This window comes from Numida meleagris, chromosome 19 (genome assembly GCF_002078875.1).
Source record: "Numida meleagris isolate 19003 breed g44 Domestic line chromosome 19, NumMel1.0, whole genome shotgun sequence".
Taxonomy (NCBI): Eukaryota; Metazoa; Chordata; class Aves; order Galliformes; family Numididae; genus Numida; species Numida meleagris.
In genome coordinates, this window is record NC_034427.1 from 10,499,404 (window position 1) to 10,513,701 (window position 14,298).

Consider the following 14,298-nt stretch of genomic DNA (forward strand, 5'->3'; position numbering starts at 1 on the left):
CGGCCTAAGGCCGCGCCGCCGCCTCCGCGGCGCCTCGTGCCGCATGCAGCCCCCACCGCCCGGGCCGAGCCGCGGTGCTGCCGGCTGCTGACATTTCCGCGGTTATTGCTCCGCTCCGAGCTCTGCCGTCGCCGTTACAATGGGAACAATTACGCTCAATTATTCTTCACCACACCGTTGACAAAAAAGATGGCATTTAAACTTTAATTATTCTCTCGGTGTGCGTGAGCAGCATGGCCCGCAGCCCTGGCAGCCCCTCCCTGCTTCTCCGTCCCCACCGAGCGGTGCCCCCGCGATCGTGCTCCCACCGGGGGGGGGATGGAAGGGCCCCGGCACCCACCCTGAGCCCGGCGGGGGCTGCAGGGAGCGGCCGGAGCCCACCACCCACCGCCACCCACGCACGTGCAGCGTGGCATCAGGAAGGCTGTAAATCCCAGAGCCCGGAGCAGCTGCAACTCGGAGCAGCTTTTTCCATAAAGGCAGAGGCACGTTATTTAAGGCTGCTCTTAAAACCTAATGTTAGGTTTAATAAGGGAGATAAAAGCGTGCCAGCGGCTGTCCTGCGCGGGGCTGCGCGCTGCGGGCGGTGCGGGTGGATGGGCCCTGCGTCCCCTCGGCACAGCCCTGCCAACACCCGCCCCACGGACGCGGTGACCCCGTTCCTGGCAGCACTGCCAGCCGAGGGCTGGCATCGTGCAGGCACAGAGCCCTGGGACCCAAACACGGAGCTTTTGGCCCCAAACGGCCTCCCCTGCCCTCCCTCCCCCCCCCATGCTGACCTCTCCCCGCCTGCCCCCGCGCGCCAGGCGCGTGCCATCTCATTAGCGTGTCTGTCCCCCAAAGTGAGAAGGGAGAGAGCGTGAGACCTAATTGAATGTAACTAATTATTCACTCTGCAAATGCTGTTTAAATGGGATTGTGAGGGACAAAATTACTCATTCTGAAAAGGGGACAGAAAGAGAGAAAGACGGAGAGAAAACAAATAGAGGCGGGTGCTGGAGCTGCAGCTCCCTCTCTCCCCGGAATACCAATTACCGGATGAAGTGATTGTATAAATCTTTACCGAGTGAACGAACTGTAGTAGTCACTTACTTCTGTCCTCTTATTACACGGAAGCAATGAAAAATCGTCCCTCTCTGCAGTCCAGTTAAGGGCTCCCAGGCGCTGTGTGATGCTCTGTGCATGGCTGTGCGGCTCGGCCCTGGCGTGCGTCGGGGCGATGACCCTACAGACGTGAGGCCAAGCGCTTGGCATGGTGCATGGCTCCGCTGGGCCCAGTGCTCACGGAGACAGCGTCGAGATGCATGGGGCTGGGGGATCCCAGACCCTGTAGGGCACACGTCTGCTTGGTTCTATGCAGGGTGCTGTGGGTGGGCTGCGGTCACACCAGTGCTGTGCTCATGGTGGGACCGTGCTGACGGCTCTGGGACGCAGCTCTTGTCTTCCCTTCAGTGTTCGGTCCTGCAGGGCCTCAGCCACCTCGTGCTCTCACAGGGCCGGGAGGGCGCAGTGCTTCCCAGCCCCATCCTGCACTGGAGGCAGCACGGGTCTCCCCACGGAGGCAGCCACCAGCCCTCCCAGCCCTGCATCCCCAGGCCCCCATGGCTCAGCCACACGTTGAGGACGCACTGGAGGAGTTGTGCTGCTGGGTTTCCGTGGGGCAAAGCAGCCCCATGGCCAGGCAGTGAGGGTGTGGAGGGGCTGAGGGAACCTGCAGGCTGTCTTGCCTTGTGCTGGATGGGATCTGGCTGCTGCCAGCAGCAACTTCCATGCACTGCGTGGGTGTGAGGGAGTGATAACATCATCATCATCATAACAAATGCAGCTGTGCAGCTCCATTCTGTGCTTATTGGCTTTCTTCTGTTTATCTATAAATAATTGCGGGGACACAATAGACTTTTAAGACTGCCAAAGAGTTCGTCTCCCTCCAGGAACCGTATTGCCACAGTGCTGCCACCTTATCTGCTCATAGAAAGATGAGGGTGGGAAAAATATTTACTGTCGGGGATATTTGTCATCTGCAAATTACCTCTGCCTACAGCCTGCAGCGGGAGCAGGGCTGACAGCTCCCAGCTGCACCGCAGGAACACGAGCTCTGTGTTCTCCACGCGGTCCTGGCCCCACCCGAGCCCCCCCATGGGGCCAGCACCGTGCACGTGGGTCCGAGCCCAGCGAGGGGCTCTGCCTGCTGCCCCCAGCCCTGATCCCACCGCGTCCCACCCATCTGCAGCGCGGCGCTTCCGCACGGCACTTATCACTGCGGTATCCAAGAACAGATCTAATTGATGTGACACCAATTATTCAAGTATCGCTAAACGCAGAACTAATGCATCTCTGTGTACAAACCTCCTAGCCCCTGACCATGAAATTATAACTCTGACGTGGAAGGAGCCAGCACGGGAGAGCCAGCTCTGGGCCGGCGCTGCCAGGACGCTGTCAGCTGCATGGAGGTGCCCGCAGCCCCTCTTGTTGCAGGAGAGCAGAGCCCTGCTGGCTTGGGCACTGGGCAGCATCAGCTCAGCAGTGCATGGACGGCATGCGGAGCTGCGTGCTCTGCAGGCAGCACAAGAGTTGTTTCTGGACTGCTCAGCAGCTAGCAAGGCTCTTGGCTTGGACGCGGACTGGTGCTGGGAAAGGCCATTTGTGGCATCTGAAACCTTACTGTGAAATTAAGCTATGCCTGGACACACACAGCTCACCATAGCTGCAGTTTGCATTTTGAAAATTGCTTTTTACATTAAATTAAAGGGATGGCTGATAGCTCCATCAGGGCAGGGCCCTGCACCCCAGCGTCACACCGCAGTGCCCAGCAGCCCCGGGGCAGCACCCCTGGCATTCCCACCTGTGCTGGGGACACAGCACGGGGCAAGGCTCTGCCTCCTCTGGGCACATCTGGACGTGCTGCTCGGATGGCCAAGGGCTCGCCCCACTTCTGCTTCGCTCAATGTTTTCATTAAAGACCCGGGTGATGGAATAGAGAAAGCGCTTATTAAATTTGCAGATGACACGAAGCTGGGAGGGACTACAAGTATCTTGGAGGACAGGATTAGAATTCAAAATGATCTTGACAAATTGGAGAAATGGACTGGAAAGAATCGGATGAAATTCAACAGGGATGAGTGCGAGGTACTGCGCAGTGACGGGAACCAGCCCGGGGACAGCGGGGGGGACAGCGGGGCACCCCGCCATCCTGGGGCCGTGCCCAGGGCCCCCCCTGCCGCCTTCCCATCGCTCCAGCAATTAGAGCTCCCGCCAGCACCCTCCGCCTGTGCAAACACCCGCGACTCATTTAAATAAATTAAGAAGACATAATAAATCAAAGGGAAATGAGGGGCTGTGCCTGGGGGCAGGGGAGTCACTCGAGTTTAATTACATTGGCAAAGCTGCTGCAGCCGGCACGGCGTGTCCCACGCACAGCTCTGCATGGGGGGCAGCCGGGCATGCACCCAGCACCCAGCACCCAGCACCCAGCACCCAGAACCCAGCACCCACTGCTCGGCCCAGCGTGGTGCCCCGCAGCCACCCAGAGATTGACGGCACGTCCCTCGCCGCCCTGACGCTCTCGTTGGTGTCTTCGGAAAGAGCTCCGTGTAGAGGCAGCAAATTTATGAGACTGGCGCTGAATCCCCCCGTCACATCAGAGGCCAATTCGTCTTCCCAGGGCTGAGGATGAAATTAAATTATTGTAAAATAAATCTGTAAAAATGATGAAAAGAGCATCGCCCGGCAGCCGGGGCGGGACGCGGGAACACACGCGCGGCCGTGACGGATGGGGCTCACCGGGTGATAAAGTGCCCGGGACCCGGCAGCTCAGGGATTTCTGCTGTAATCTCACTAAAGAGATGTTGTTTACAGGAAAAAAGGGTATTTTGGGGAGGAAATTGCATTTCAAGGTTAAAGGGAAAAAAAATGGAGCGAGTCTCCCAAGGAGCCCACTTATGTGCAAGACGGCGGCAGAGACAGACGAGCACGCGGGTGCCGGGCAGCGGGGCTGGGGCATGGGCTGCACCTTGCACACACACGTGCAAAGGGCCGAGAGCGTGCAAGCTGGGATTCGCAGCTTCCCACTTTCAGCCTCATCCTGCAAGAAGGATGCTGGACAGATTATTTTTTGCTGGTACAACTGGAAAAAAAAAGAAGGATTTCATATTACCCTGCGTTGGCTGGCCACTTAACAATAGGCCATTAGCAGAGCTCAGCATGGGGAAGGGATTTATTTAGGACACACGGTCGCAAAGACAACCCGGCACCAGGTGCTTAATAGTGTTTTGGAGGTATCAGAGTGTTGCAGCTCTCAGAAAATGCAGCTGTAGGGAGTTCAGAGACTTTATTCTTCACTCCTGTGAAATCCCACAATACCAGCAGAGATTTCTCAGCTCTGCCCTAAGCACAAAAGCAGCGTGGAGAAAGCAGCAGCTTTTTGGGGATGAAGTGCAAACCTGCTCCAGGCCACGGTGTGTCCCATCCGCCCAGCACTGCCCTCCTGCTCGCAGCCCCCGCAGGTCCCAGTTGTCCCAGTGCCACCCGCTTCCCCTCCACGGCTCCTTGAGGCAGCCAGCTCCCAGCACTCCCCATCCCATTGGGGCCAGGCTGATGAATGGGAGCAGAGCCAGGGGAACGCTCCGTGGGGCAGCGGGATGCGGGGCTGTGGGGTGGAGGGCAGAAGGATGATATCTGCAGGATGGGGGCAGTGCGATGGGATCTGCAGGATGGGGGGCGGTGGGATGGGGTCTGCTGGGTTGGGGGCAGCAGGATGGGGAGCAATGGGATGGGATCTGCAGGTTGGGGGGCAGCAAGACAAGTGCAGTGAGGGGCAGTGGGATGGGGGGCAGTGGGATGGGAGCTGCAGGATGGGGGGCAGTGGGACTGGGGGCAGTGGGACAGGACACACAGGGCAGAGAGCAGTGGGACGGGGGGCAGTGGGATGGGGGCTGCAGATTTGCCAGGCTGGGAGTGGTGCTGGTGGCCGTCCTGTGCAGCTGCGAGGCTGCAGTGTGCCGAGGTGGAAGTAAAGAGTTACTGAACGAGCAGACATTCAATAATTCATGGTCACTGAACTGCAACAGGAACAACGACAAATAATAATACAGGAAAATGGGGAAAAAACGTGAAATCGTTAGGGCAATGGTTCAAGCATGAAGAGAGCGTGGCTGGGCTGCGGGGCGCAGTCACGCCACGCAGGGATGGAGGGGTCAGCACCAGCAGTCCCATGGCACCCCACAGGCCTGGCGCCCCATGGAGCTGTGCCCGCTGCCCCATGGGCTCTGCCCACAGTGCTGCACAGCCCCCAGTGCCCTCCAAGCCCGGTCAGCATGCAGGGAGCTTGTTCACGTCTCCAGGAGGCACGGAAGGCAGCGCCGCTCTTCCTAATTTTAATTAGCGATGCTTACCACGGGAGTTGGCAAACATGGTTTAATTAGAACAGCCGGGCTCCCTCCACGTGCTGCACCCTCCCCAGGGTCAAGGGCAGAGCAGAGTGAGAGATACAGGAGCTGGGGGTGCTGGGGGGGACTGGTGCTGTGCTCTGCCCCACAGCTGTGGCCCCGCACGGTGCAGGGATGTCCCCACGCCCGGCACAGAGCTGCTCCCCCTGGGCCGTGGATGGGACGTACACCCAGGTACAGCGGCTCCGCCTGTGGCCAGCAGGCACTGAGCAGGGAAATTTAATCTGCAGCTACAAGAAAGGCCGTAGAGTTTCTAGATGCATGAGCCTGCTTCTTCTGTCAAGAAGAAAAATAGGAGAGGGGCGTAGGGAATTAGACGAAAGCCATGAAGCAGAGTGGGAGGGTGGAAGGGAGTCAGGAGAGCAGCAGTGCGGGCACTGCAGGTGGGGCAGGGCAACCCCGCCTGGGATCCAGACCCCTCTGCTGCTGCCCCTGCCCCTGACCCTCACCCTGAGCCTCACCCAGCACCTGAGCCTCATGCCCACGTGCTGCAGAGAGGGAGCTGCTCACGCCAAGCCGGGTTCAGCGGTTTGGTGACAGGTTTACAAATCACCACGGCTGTGCGAAGAGGGAGCTTGGCTGCCTCGGCATTCATCCCCGCGCTAATTACTGCCTCCCTGAGGAACCCGATCCATCTTGCTGTAATTGACAAAAGGCAATTAAAAAGCAGTTGTGAATAAAGGGGGACATCTCTGGAGGGACAGCCAGTGGAGATTTAGGTGCGCTGCTCCCCGGCGCTTGGCCACGCTCCAGCACAACGGATGGGAGCGAGCCGCCCCATCCCACGCTGCGCCCAGCACACAGCAGGAGCCCACCTGGACACGGCCCCGGGACCCCCATCCCCATTCCCTGCTGGGAGCCACGGGGACCTGGGGAGAGGAGGGCAGAGCCGCGCCGGGAGCAGCGCAGCGCGTGGCCTTGCGGGAGACAAAGGGCAATCAGCAGCGAGTGGCGCGGAGCTGGGCGTGAAGAGCTGCTGATTGAGGAAGAGCCGCATCAGTGCCTCTTGTGCGAGCATCTCCTGATTGCGCAGAGCAGCAGGTGCGGTGCTGCCGGCTCACCTGCCGAGCGCGGGGACGTGCAGGCAATGAGTGGGACACGGCTCGGCACGGCTCCTGCTCGTCCTTGGTGCACGTGGGACCCCCCTGGCCGCACCCTGGGGCAGCGCTTTGGGTCCTGGAGCTGGGGGCTGTGGTGATGCGTGGCTCGGGCGCGGCCGTCCCGCTCTCCTGCGGTGGCAGATGGCACGATGTGCTGATGCCGGGATGTTCTCCACCATCTGTTGGGTCTAATTGACTTCCTGCAGAAGTTCTTAAAAAAAAAAAAAAAAAATTAAACCCGTCGCAAGAACAAAATTGTTAATTAAAAGGCCTTTTGATTAGCTAGACAAATATTTACCAATTATGACTGACCCCGACCACTGCATTTTTTTGTCCACGAACTCCACCATCAGCAGTTATCTCCACAATTAGCTTCGTGCTGATGATCCCCTGCGTAACCCTTCCCCTGCAGTGTCCCCATGGCCCCAGGAGCTCTGAGCAGTGCATGGCCCCCACCAGCCCCTGCAGCTGCCCCAGCACATCCCTGCTTCCCCGGTGAGCAAACCAGTGCCACGTGGCCTCCGGCCCCAGCAACAAGCAGCTTTCAGCCCACAGGCTGCATTCTAGGGAGAGCACAGGGGCAGGGGCCGAGTCATCCTGGAGCAGTGCTTGGCTTTGGGGTCACCCCCCCCCGGGCCTTCACTCACCCCATGTTCATGGTGATGGGGTGCCCAGAGCTGGAATGGTGCCTGGGGCTCACCACACTGCTCCCAGCCCTCTGCATCAGCAGTACCCATCTGCACACATGGCCCTTCCATACCTGCAGATCCCAGGGACAGCCTGGTCCCATTCAGATCCCCTTGGGATTGTAGCCCCATCCCCACAGTGGAGGTTTGGGGTCCGGCACAAAGCAGAACTTGGGGAGGGACGTGGGGTGCAGCGCCAGCCAGGCACTCCCAGAGCGGGTTGTCGATTTTAATGTGGTAAGAAATTGATGGATGATTCTGAGCGAGCGAATGTTCAGTGTAAATTACCCATGTTAGGCTCCAATCCGTGGCTAATTCATTAGACACACATTTCTACACAAAAATAAAAAGCCTTCTGCATGCATTGTTCACCAAATGCACAGAAAGAAAAGACGTGGGGAGGCGAGGCCGGCTCCTGACCCGCTCCTGCGCTTGGTTCCCGGCATCCCTGCTCCTGCAGGCAGCGCTCAGCCCATGCGCAGCCACGGGGCCCGGCTCCTGGCGGGGTGCAGGAAAAGGAGCCCAGTACCCCACACCTGGCAGCCGGGATGCTGCGACGGCACAGCCCCACCACCCCGTGATCCCACCACCCCATGATCCCACCACCCCATGATCCCACCACCCCGTGATCCCACCACCCCGTGATCCCATCCTCCTGTGATCCCACCACCCCATGATCCCACCATGCCATGATCTCACCCTCCCATGATCCCACCATCCCATGATCCCACCACCCCATGATCCCACCCTCCTGTGATCCCACCACCTCAGGACCCGGTGCTGTACGGAGTTGTACGAACGGGGTGGCAAAGCAAGCTGTGATGGAAGTAACGATGGTGCTGAGCGGAGATGATTCCGCGCAGAAGGGCAACGTGGATCTTTAAGTGAATAAAGATGGAGATCAGCGAGCGAGGATTCACTTTTTTAATAAAAAGCGGGGGAATCTCAGGGGAGGAGTGCGTCCGCGTCCCCAGCGCCGGAGCTGCACGGCTCCTCACACACGGCACTGGCGCTGCCTGCCTCATTGCCATGGCTACTGCGCTCCGCTCCTGTGGAAAACTAAATATTGAACAAAGAGCGGTGCGTGGGGGATCCCACGCCGCCCCGCAGGCAGCCCAGGGCCCCACAGCAATGGGACCCATGGCCAGGTGACAGCGGGGCTCGGAGAGGCCACGGCGGGGTGACGGGGTCGGGGAGATCCCTTCTGGGGCAGCTGGGACCCTGCCGCTCTCCCATCCCCGCTGTGCATTTTGATTCGCCCCTCTAAATGTTCCAATGCTGTAAAAGATCCATCAGAAACCTTCCACTCCAGAGGGATATATATTATCTAAATTTGATAAGACAACTTAATTTCTCTCCGTGTCTGTTACTGGCGATAAAACTGGGAGACTTTTATGACCCGGAGTCCTCTGTAAGATTGTCAGGAACTTATTATACAAGGTATAACTGGATTTCTCTCCACAGATGGCTCGCAGCCATGAGCTGTAACGCAATTCTGCAGCACATTTGGTGGAATAAATGCAAAGAGCTTGTTACAGTGAGTTAGATAAGGGAGACGGGAACACGGCTCTTGCAGGCTAATTCGGAATCTGATCTGCCTTTTCCCTTGCTGTGAAGGACAACTTGGAAAAGTGCATTTCATGCCGAGGAAGGAGCCAAGCACTTCCCAGGACCAACAGCCAGTGCGGCACGGGAGTGGGAGAGCCACTGCTGCAGGGTTGGTGTGTGGCCATGATTCATGGCACAGTGGTTCTATGGCACGGTGGTTCTATGACACAACAGTTCCATGGCACAGAGGTTCCTGATACAGCATTTCCATGGCACAGTGGTTCTATGGCACAGCTCTTCCATGGCACAGCTCTTCCATGGCACAGCATTTCTATGGCACATTGGTTCTATGGCACAGCTCTTCCATGGCACAGCATTTCCATGGCACAGTGGTTCTATGGCACAGCTCTTCCATGCCACAGCATTTCCACGGCACAGTGGTTCTATGGCACAGCGCTTCCATGGCACAGCAATTCCTGACACAGCAATTCCTGACGCAGCATTTCCATAGCACAGCAGTTCTATGACACAGCAGTTCCATGGCACAGCAGTTCCCTGGCAGTGCAGCCCCGCATGGAGCAGGAGGACGCTGGGTCCCTCCCTGAATCCCTGCAGTGTTGCTCATCCTTCACCATTATCACACAGCCCATTCAGGCTCTGACCAGATAAAGACAGGTGATTTTTTATTTACTGATTCTTTTTTTTATTTCAGCATCCCGTGGGCAGGGTGCCACGCGGCGCGCTCATTTATCTCCATTTGCTCCCTCCCACCTCCCTTCCCTAATTCTTCAGCAGAGCTTCGGAGGTGAGAGCCTTATCTGTGCCATTCTCCTGCACACAGAGAGGACCCCCGGCATCTCCTTGTAGGGGCCACGGTGGGGCTACTGGCTGCCAGGGAAGTGGCCACAGGGGCTGGGGACAGCATTGGTCCCCATGCAGACCATGCAGCTCATTGCTCCCGTGGGGATGGGAGCCTTGCTCCAACCTGAGCCGGCAGCACAATGTGGCCACATTAATTCTGGGAGAAATGCGTCGTTACGTGCATCAGGTTTTGTGATGGAACATGTTTAAAATTCAATAGAAAGAAAGATTAAAAAATAAGTTTCTTATCTAAAGGAGCCATAGAGCCAGTGAGGAAATTATGAATGTCTCGTTGTCCAAGGTTAAAGAGTGAGAGCTGAGGCATGAAAAGGCAGGAGATAAGATGAAATGTTTTCTGTTCAAATGAATGGGCTCCACTCTGCTCCGTAATAAATGATCAGTGTCAATATGACAAATTAATTCTGCATTGAGCTCCATTCAGAGGGGAGGGGCCGGTGGGAACGGCCGAGCCCCATTCGCAGCCTCCGGCGGCCGCTCAACGCAATGGAGCCAAGTGGGGACCTGCGGTGTGAGGTATGGGAGCAGCACCCCCTCCCAGCCCCCCAGAACCTGCCCTCAATGGCTGCACAACAGGAGCCCACGGGCACCCCCGTGCCCCATTGCTCCTCTGTCCCCGGGCGCTGCGGGGAGAGCGTGGGGGACCCAAGGACGAGGATGACACACGCCGGGCTGGCAGCCGCGGTCCTGCAGCAGAGCCGTGCCAGCACGAGTTGCTGCTGGCAGAGCCGCCAGGTGACCCTGCGGAGGAGATCGGACCTTTTAAAGGAGACAGTGACAAATGACGCTCCGCTCCGGCTCGCCGAGGCACAGCGGGAAGGGGCAGCGAGCTGCTGCCAGGAGCTGCAGCTGAAGGTCACCGGGAGCCCAGCACTGCGAGGGGACCCCGGGAGGCGGCACGGTCCTGAGAAGCCACCAATCCCAAGGCTGTCCTGCAGCACCAAGGACACAGCCACGCACTGGGAGCCACGAGGAGCCGATCCCACCGCGGTGCCATACTGCACCCAGATGTATTTTGAGGCCGAGCTGCTGCATCGCCGGTGCCCCCCAGGCTGCGTGCCCGCTCCTGGCAGAGCCAGCGGCCTTCCTCGTCTTGTTCCGAGAACACTCAGCTCACAGCAGAGCCAGAATGGAAGCAGCATCTCAACAGCCGAGATTAAAACAAGAAAATGAGTGTAGAAACGATGTTTGTTAAAGGGAAATAGCTAACATAATCCTCAAAGGGTTTTTCCTTTTGACTTAAGAAAAAAAAATTAAAAAAAAATCTAATATCTTCATTTCCATACCTTTTTAAAGCTAATTTGTGGAAAATTAAAATGGTGAGCCCACAAAGGCTGTGGTTTAATTGAATCTTGCATCAGCCCTTGGTGAGCAGTCTCTCTTGGATTCCTTGATTAGTTCCCTCCATTAAATCATTTTTGCATCGTTTAGCTGAGATACTGTCTTCTGGCGGGTCTGGGACTCGGGGACCTGGATAACTCCGTCTCCATCTGAGCAGATGCAGAGCGACGTGCCGTGCTCTGGAGAGCCACCGTGGTTGGACTCGCGTGGCGCTGGGTCTCACCCTGGTGCTTGCCAGCCACAGGAGCGGACCCACGCAGGAGCAGAGGTGCTGCACAGCCCTGGGGGGGGGGGGGGGGCACGGGACCCTGCAGGGACACAGCCCCACTGGGAGCCCTGCCCCTCGCCCCACACGGAGCCATGCGGATCTCAGTGTTGCTCCTCCAGCTGAGCATCCTTCTGCGAGCACCGATAAATTACACCTAGCGGGGACGGCTCGTAACTTAGTGGGAGAACATTTACAGCATCCCTGTCCTGCGGCACTGCAACCCCGCGGGGACAGCGGCACTAAATCTGGCTGTGGGCAGCACGGGCCCTGCAGCACCGCGCGCTCCTCCCGGCCCCAGCACCACCCGCAGCCCCCTGCCTGCCCCAGTGGCCCTGACAGGCTATCATGTCCTGTAGATTAAAACAGATTTATATAAAGTCCTTTTCACCCCATTAGATTACTCTGGATTAACCTTGATCTCAGTAATAGATGCTATAAATGTAAGTCCCGCTCAGGGGGATTTTATCCATATGTTCTTGGAAGGCAGAAAGTAGATAAATTCTTAGAGAAGGTCTTACGGAGCGATTAGGAAGATTTAACCTCTTCAGAACCAGCCAGGGCTGCATGCCCCATACAGCATCCCCGGGCAGCACAGCCCCTGGCGCTGCCTTGGGGTGCCTGGATCCACCGTAAGGCCGTGGGTTTGCACCACAGCAATTCCTTCCGAGTGCTTCAGGACTGGGAGTGCCCAGGAGGGGGATTACCACCAGCACCTCGTGCTGCCAGCGAGCCCCGCAGAGCCAGGAGGCTGCCACTGCCTTTAATTTATAGCTCTGGCTTTCACGAGATCGTCATGCTTTTTCCAAAAGGTTGTTGGGCAGAGCAAACTGCAGCTCCTTCGGTGTTTGAAAGCTGAGAAAGGGTTGATGCAATGAGTGATGAAGGCAGGGTGAGGAAATTCAAGCGGTCGCCGTTGAGGGAGGAGGCTTTCCCCCCGCGCTGCCCCAGCACATCGCTGCACTTGGCACCGCGCACACCAAAGCTGTGCCGAGAAGGGCTGCGCCCAGAAGGGGTGGCAGCAACCAACATTGATCCTCCACCCCCTCCTGCTGCTGTTAAATTGCTCCGAGTGTGGGCTGGAACTGGCTGGGAGCAGTCTGCCTGCCCCAGCGCGTCTCTGCAGTGCTTGCAGGAGGCAGCGTGCGCCATCGGGTCCTCCTCAGCTCGAGGGCGAAGCAGCTGTGACTGCTCCCACGCAGCACTCAGCGGGGTCGGGGCTGCTGCCAACAGCTCTGGAAGGAGAATCTCTCTGACAACCTGCTCCTCGCTGGCCCCGAGCAGCCCCACCGACTGCGCAGCACCGCAGCAATGCCGACTGCCGCATAATGCCGCTGCCACCACGAATTTGCAGAGCAGCTGTCTGTGCCTTGGCGGGTGGATGGCACAGCTTCAGAGGCTCTGCATGAAGGCTGCACTGCACTGCACCGGCCCCGTGCCTCGGCTCTGGAGCCCTCCTTGGAACAGGGCTGCCACGGCAGCACTGCTGGGCTCGGCTGTGCCAATCTGCTGCATGGGGCTGCGAGGGTCCCCCGTGCCCCAAAGGCAGGCTGGGATGGACGGTGTCCATGGAGCGGGGCAGCCTGGGGGCTGCAGGAGTCTGTACCCATAGGCAGGTTGGGCCCCGCACCAGCCTCGTGCCCGGGCAGCTGAGGAGCACAGATATCCCCATTCCTGCATCCCAGGCTGCGCTGTCCCCAGCCACCCCCTCGGGCACCAGGGCTCGTCCTGCCATGCTCCCTTCCCAGGGGAGCGGGAGGTCTCACTGAGATGCACAGAAATTCTGCCTGCTGCCATCCGCTGTCACCTCCGATTCTGCTGAATATTTAAAAACTGCCTGAATCCGAAGTGACAAATCCATCATTGACCATCTGCCACTCTGCACGGTCACCCTGCAGCGGTCCCTGACATTTCCAGTTCTTCCCTGACACGAGCCAGTAACTTGGAGATGAAAGGCATCAGCTTCAGCAGGCTGACAGGGCACTGCCTGCTGCCAGCCCCTGGCCTGCTTAGCAGCTCAGGCAGAAGGGGCAGCCCGGGTAGAAGAAGCCCTCCCTGCCTGGCACAGGTGGGTGATGAGCTGTTGTCTCTTGCCAACTCCCAGCTCCGCGCTGCCATGCAGCCCAGTGTGGGGGGCTCCTACCCAGCTCCCCAGGAGCCTGCTGCAGAATTGAGAACCACAGACCCACTGCTCCGCTGCAGAGGCCCCCTCCCTCTCGCCGGGTGAATGCTGTCCCTTTGCCCCCGGCAGAGCAGCACTGCAGCCCGCACACCCACGGCTCTCCCTGAGTTGATGGCAGGAAAGGGGCCGTTTGACCCAGTGTCACTCTGAGAAAAGGAGCTGGAGTTAATTGCCACTCATCCCTTTAGCACAAAACACTTGTGCCGCTCTGCTCTGCTCTGCTCAGCTGCAGCAGCTCCCGCAAAGCCCGTGCAAAGAGCCCCATCACTGCCTGGCACCACCGGGGTGGGGTGTGGGGGGTTGCCCCCCCAGGAGCTGCTCCCCAAGCTGGGTGCAGCAGCATTAAAGTACGCACTGCACCACCAGCCCGTGGGCTCCTCTCCACCTCTGCGGGTCCTCAGCACCTGATGCAATGGGGCAGTGGGGCGGCATCAGGACACCCAGCAGGGGGTGCTCGGGGCCGTGTCCCTCTGTCCCCAGCCTGGCTCGGGCCCGGGCAGTGGCAGGGCTGCAGAAGGGCTCCTGCCCGCGACTCGCTCCGTACTTGTAGCTGGCACAGAGCTGCAATTTACAATCAACCTGCTGTTTGAGCTAATTGTGCTGTAATTGCTGAGCTGTGTTCCCTCCTGTTTCACCGGAGAGCAGCGATTCTCACGCGCCTCGGCAAGCAGACATCCCATCGTTGGCCCCAGCACTTGGCCAGCCTGCTCCCAGCCCAGCTGTGCTCTGGGCAGAGGCAGCTCTCCTTCCCCTCCCTCTGCCAGCAAACACCATCTCCAGTGCCTGGAAGCTGCCAGAGTCCCCACTGGAAGCAGCTGCTGGAGGGTGACCAGGCACCGCTGTGCCATGGGAT